Source organism: Physeter macrocephalus, chromosome 8 (genome assembly GCF_002837175.3).
Source record: "Physeter macrocephalus isolate SW-GA chromosome 8, ASM283717v5, whole genome shotgun sequence".
Lineage (NCBI taxonomy): Eukaryota > Metazoa > Chordata > Mammalia > Artiodactyla > Physeteridae > Physeter > Physeter macrocephalus.
This window is the reverse complement of record NC_041221.1, coordinates 5,236,180-5,243,038: the sequence shown is the minus strand read 5'-3', so window position 1 is coordinate 5,243,038 and position 6,859 is coordinate 5,236,180.

The window sequence follows — 6,859 nt, the reverse complement described above, 5'->3', positions numbered from 1 at the left end:
GCCTGCGCGTCCGGAGCCTGCGCTCCGCAACGGGAGAGGCCCCAACAGTGGGAGGCCCGCGTACCGCAAAAAAAAAAAAAAAAGGAGAAATAAATTGTTCATGTGACCTTCGTATTTCTTCCAATTATTAAGGACCCCAAGAAAAATTAAAAGCTGCAATTTAACTGAGAAGAAATACATTCTGCAGCCTTATAACAAGCTAGGGCTTTATAGAAATTCCTGTTTTTCTGAGATGAGCAGTTAGAACGAGGCTGTAACAGAACAGGCAAAGATTCACAGGAAAGAATATTAGAAAGCATCACTAAATGAATAAAAAAGGACTAAACATACACTAAAGCTCAAAAGCAAGAGAATGATTTTTCTGAGCCTACAGACAGTGGATAATCAAGTCAGTTCTCTCTTGGATACCTTATGTAAAAGTATTCAGAAAGTTGCTTAGTTTCTGTGAAATGAGGTGTACCTTCCAAAATTTCATTTCCAAACTTAAATCTGAACCTGGAATAAAATTTAATTCCTCACTCTCCATGCTATGCATCTGTTGGAAAATAAATTGAAACCAATTTTCTATCGTACAGCAAAATCAATGCCAATTCATCCTGATGTTTCTAATCAACATGTCTTATTTTCTTCTCTGTTCCCATAACTTATAATTATTTGTGGTACTCTCCAAACAAACCCTTCTGTTCTTCTGCTCAGTGCCTCCTTCTGGCTTGCGATTTCTATATGTGGAAGTAATTTGAGGCTGGAGATCACCAATCTATTACTAAGCAATTTGGGGGGTCCTCAAGACCCCCCAGACATTTAAAAATACAGATCTCTGTCTCTGGGTCTCTCATAGTTCAGGTACAGTGTTTTAAAGAAAAGGTGAAATCCTTCATCAGAAGGTAAACACAGAGCCATACAATTTCTTAATTTGGATTTTGAGAAAACTAATCATTGTCTTAGTGGCACCACTGTTCCCTGCTAAAATAATTTCCACAAATGCTGGAGGACTAAAATATTTGTTTCTTGCTCAGAAATCTCATCCAATAATTTGACATTGGCACACTCCCACCTGGGCCTTCAGCACGAGGCTGCTTCTTACCCAGCCCTGCCATTCCCCCACTCTTGGTCACTTTGGGGTTGTGTAAAATATATGGGCATATTTTCAGCTTGAAAATATTGAAAGCATTTCCAATAGGTTTTCATAATTACTGAGGCTTGAGTTTTGGAGAGCAAACTTCTTAAGCGGGCATCAGCCCATGGAACTTCTCGAGAAACCAGCCAGTCTTCATGTACCTAAAATACTGGGGGCAGAGTTGGGCTGACACTAAAAGTTATGTCCATGGCAATCTCCTCCAAATTGAGGGGTGGTGTTTAGGAACTACCACCTAAAGATTTATTTACCCACTTGGGAGATGTCAGGCTTAGCAAATGGACTCACCGTTGGAAGGAGGGGCACGTGGAACCTGGTAAGGAGGAAAGGAAAGCCACGTGCTGGGAGCCATATCAGAAATGACTTTGAGGTAAGAAGGAGGCAGGTGGAGAGCGGGGATGGGGTTTTAGGAAAAGAACATTCTTCAAAACTGGAACCATTGGGGTGTAAGACTCTGAGGACAGTGTTAAAGGATGCTACATCCCTTCCCTTAATTCAAGCCACCCAAAGGCCTTTGAGAAGGAGTGAGCTTTGTCAGTCACCCCAAAATGTAGACACACTAAGCCACCCCTTCCCCATATCCTTTCTCCATTATTTTCTTCTGCAGATGGAAGTGATTTATGAAGAGAAGTTTTACAAAGAAGTGTTTTAATGCATAGACTATAATTACAGGGAGATCTAATGTGGAAAGCCACTTTATCAAAGAAGACAAAGACAGCACAAGTAGCTTAACTTGAGCAACACTTGCTCTGTGTCACCTTCAAAAGGGTTTCTTGGAGTCTGACTGGCTGGAGCTGACAGCAGGGCAGATATCCCACCAGGATGTACCCAGAAGGCATAGAAACCATAGTCCATTTTGATTGGTTGAAACCAGTCATTAAATATTTGTATTATTGCTATTGTGGCCTCACAGTCTCTTTGAAATGGTGAGGCTTGAAACAAAAGAAAATAAAATGAAGGACATTTGAGTTCCAGGAAGTTGAGTTGGAAGCCCTGTTCCACTACTAACAGTAGAAACTTAAGCTTCAGATTCTTTCTTTCCCCCTTCCTCTTACCCACAGTGATACATAACATCTCAGGTAACTTGAACAATATCAACCAAAAACCTCCTGCACTGAGTGCCAACAGCCTCTCTTGTCCATTGGTCACTTTTCAAGCACTTTTCAAAAAGAAACCAACCAAGAAACATCAATCCAGTGGGGGACGTGTCTCCAGAGCCTTTACCTTAAAGGTAAATTTTCTTAAGTCAACATTTAGATCCCTTTGTTAGCCCACACGGGGCATTGAAGTTGGCAAGGCATTGCTACTCTCATAAAATATACAATGTCATTAATAAGGAGATAATGTAGCTTCCTCTTATGTCTGTTGAGGTATCAATTCTTAACCAGGCATCCAGTTCCCCTTTCTATCTTTGCCCTTTCAAGTCTGATAAGGATTGCTCATCAATTATGTACTTCTCCCTCCCAGGGGGGACTCCATTGCCTCCAAGCCCAGAGAAAAATTCGCTACCTGAGATGGGCGGAGATCTCTGTGTTCTCAGGTTAGTTTCTTCCACGTTCTCAAAGAGAATTTTAAAAGTTCAAATTCACAGCCCATTTGCATTACATGGTGATTTGTATTTTAAGGTGATGTTCCCATATAATGTTCATATGTATTTGTGTAAAAAGCCCTTTAGATTTCTGGATATAAAAACTTATAAATGCAGGATGTCTGTCTTCACATTTTGAAAGACTTTCTTATTAAAGGGGCATTGGATTTCATCTCTGTTGCTCCAGAAAAAAAGAAATGAAACCAAAGAGCGGAGTCTACAGGAATAGAATTCTTTGCAAAAATAAGAATTTTCCTTAATAGTTTAAGGTGTTAAAAATGGAACCACTTGCTTCAGGACAGTGGGGCCAGTTGCTGGCACTAGAAGAAGACACCCTTACCACAGTATTTCAAGAGACTGGAGGCCATTCGTGAGGCAAGTAAAATAGGGATTCAGCACCAAATGTCTATATGGTAACTTCCAACCTTCCAACTCAAAAGCCACTGGGAACTCCTAAGTGTGAGGAGTCTGTTGACGGTGCCGGGAATCACCCCACTCTCTGGAACATAGCATACTCAGTGTCACACTTTCTTTCATTTGTTCAAGTCTTCCTTTACCTCCCTTAGTACAGTTTTATAGTTTATTATTTTATTTGTATAAATACTTGTTTTTTTGTTTTTGTTGTTTGTTTGGTTTCTGCTTTCTGAGATTTAAAAGTTACAGTAAAATAAAGGAATAACTTAAACTTCCATATTCCCACAATTTAGAATCAACAAATGTTAACTTTTTTTGTCATATCTACTTTTTGTCAATTTTTCTGAAGAGAAGAAGAAGGAAGAAAGGAAGGAATGAGGGAGGGGGAGGAGAGGGGAGAGGTGAGTCGAGGATGAATGTTAGCTAATGTCCCCTAAGCCACCAACACCCCCACCCACTCCTCCCCACATTCCCCTGGAGACTAAAGTTGTCATGTATCATTCCCTTTCGTTAAAAAAATTTTTTCTAGGTAGATGTGCATCCATTAAAACACACACACACACACACACACACACACACACATACACATTGTATGGTTTTGTTTTTTTTTTTTTTGTGGTATGCGGGCCTCCCTCTGTTGTGGCCTCTCCCGTTGCGGAGCACAGGCTCCGGACGCGCAGGCTCGGCAGCCATGGCTCACGGGCCCAGCCGCTCCGCGGCATGTGGGATCCTCCCAGACCGGGGCGCGAACCCGGTTCCCCTGCATCGGCAGGCGGACGCGCAACCACTGCGCCACCAGGGAAGCCCCGGTTTTGTTTTTTAACTACATATACAAGTACATTATTATATATCCCATAAATCTGCATCTTGCTTTTTATACTCTACCTTAGGTTTTTAACATCTGTTAATGTTGATGTATATCAGCTCTATTTATTATTTTTTTAATTGTTTTATGGTATTTCATCATAGGAAAATACCACATTTTGTTTGTTTATTCCTATATTGAGGGATATTTCAGTCATTTCTTTTTTTTTTCTGCTGTTACAAACAATGCTGTAACAGACACCATTGCATATAGGGTGCTTATGAAACTTCTCAGGAGGTTGTCTACTGTGTATCTCAAAGCATAATTTCTAAGACACAGGGCAAGTACATTTTCCTAAATGCACCAAACTTCTCTCCAAGATGTCTTTACCAATTCATATTTCCAGAAACAATTTACCATTTCCCCTGCAACCTTGCCAGCAGTTGAGAAAGCTTGACTACTTAATCTTACAAATACAATGGCTGGAAAATGGTCTCTCTTTGTTCTTTTTATTTGCCTTCTCTGAGTTTCAGCATCTTTTTTTTTTTTTTCTTATTTGTTGACCATTCACATTTCCTCTTTGAATAATTCATTTTTTTCTACTTTTATTTTCCTTATTATGTGTTTTGTATACTAATTCCTAGTCTATTAAATATGTCTCCCAGTCTGTTTTTTCACCTTTTGCCAACAGAAGTTTATAGGTTTTTCTGTACAGAGTTTTAAAATTTGAAGCAGTTGAATATATCTATCTTTTTCTTTATTGTTTGGGCTTTATAAATTCTTCTTTTAAGGTTTTCTCTAAAATCATATAATTGTTGTCCTTTATTTTCTTTAACAATTTTTCACTTGTAGATCTATAATCCATCTGGTGTATGTGTAAAGTATATGGTTTGAGGTAGGGATCTAATTGCATTTATTCTGCTCTTCCCCCTAGCCCCAACCTCATGAGATTTTTCTGAGATAGTTTCGGCCACTCCAGAGTTGGCCTGTCCTTGTCTTCATGTAATCTTCTCTGGAACACATTTTCTTGTGCATCAGGCGACAAGTTGATACAGTTCCAGTTGGTTCACAGTGCGGTACGCTTGAGCATATCAAAAGTGGAATGAAGCATGGAACTATAGACAGAGGTCTGCACATGTCACTCAAGTAGTGTGCACAGGCTTATCTGCCTGGCTGGCACAGACCCTCTCCCACGTGTACCCAGTGTAGATGTTAGGGGCTGAAATATGTCCCTCCACCCAATTCATATGTTGAAGCCCTAACCCCTAGTACCTCAGAATGTGACTAGAAACGGAGCTTTTATAAAGGTAATCAAGTTAAAATTTTCATTGAATTTTAATAAAATTTAAAGGTAAAGTTAAGGCAAAATTATCTTTAAGTAATTTTAGGGTGGGTCCTAATGTAATCTGACCAGTGTCCTCATAAGAAGAGGAAATTTGGACACAAAGAGACACCAGGGATGTGTGTGCACAGAACAAAGACCATGGGAGGACACAGGGAGAAGGCGGCCGCCTGCAAGCCAAGGAGAGAGGCCTCAGGAGAAACCAACCTGCCAGCCCCTTGCTCTTGGACTTCTAGCCTCCAGAAATGTGAGAAAATACATTTCTGTTGTTTAAGGCACCCAGTCTGTGGTACTTTGTTTTGACAGTCCTAGAAAACTAATACGGTAGGATAATCCCCCACAAAGATGAATGAAGATCCTTGTAATTAGATACACATAGATTTAAACTTCTCAACATGGATTTTTCATTTAGCATACTGAAAAGTATGTGAACAATTGATACCATAAGCTCACCCAAACAAAGGAATGAAGCCAAGGAAATTGTATGATGGTCCAGATGGAGCAGTACTTTATTTGTCAATAAGTCAGTCCTCCTTCATGCTAGCATGCAGGATCTGACCAATCACAATAGATGTATTAGTTTCTTATTGCGGCCAAAACAAATGGACACAAACTTAGTGGCTGAGAACAAATTTTTTATCTCAGAGTTGAGAAATCCTAAAATCCAAAAATCAAGGCAAGACTTCATTCCTTCTGGAGGCTGCAGAAAAGAACATATGTCCTTACCTTTTCCAGCTTCTAGAGGTCACCTAGATTCCTTGGCTTGTAGCCCCTTCCTCCATCTTCAAATTACATCACTCCAACTTTTGTTCCTGTCTTCACAGCTCCTTTTCAGACTCTGACTCTCCTGTCTCCCTTTTACAAGGACCTTTGTAACTACACTACACCCCCTTAATCAAGAATAAAGTCCTCATCTCAAAATCCTCAACTTGGTCACATCTACACAGTCCCTTGTGCCATGTAAGGTAACATATTCATCATGTTCCAAGATGTGAACATCTTTGGGAGCCACTATTCTGTCTACCACAGTTGCAAAACAGGTCAGTAAAACAATTTTAAAAGAAAATAATTCTATTATGTTCAAAAGGAGAGGATTTTAAAAGAATGGAAGTATTGAAAGCCTTCCTGCTTTTTAACTCAACAGAAGAGTTTTTAAACTAACTTTTTCAACTGTCTATTAGTACCAGAAGTTTTTCAAAATTGTTTTTAAGTCCTTGTTATACTAAAATCATGTTGTTTCACTTGATTTTTTGTTTGGTTTGAGCCCTCTGTTGAGCTTTTTTCCACATCCAGTTGGATTCCATCTGCCAATGAGCACATGGGCCTGTTTCTACTTAGAAGATCCTCTTCCATGTGCAGCCTCGAGGCAGAAGTGTCCCAAACTTCTGAAAATGCCTTCCTACCCTGGATTTCTCTAGGCAGCTTATGCAACGTTGAGTCAAGCTCCAAGTCAGGAAGGCAAAGCTGTGGGGCTGGAGAGAGACAAATGCTCCTCTGGCCCAACATGATTCAGTTCCTTCAGGCCTCCTGTTACTGACCCTCTCAGGCAGCTTCAGGCAGCATGTTCTTGCCACC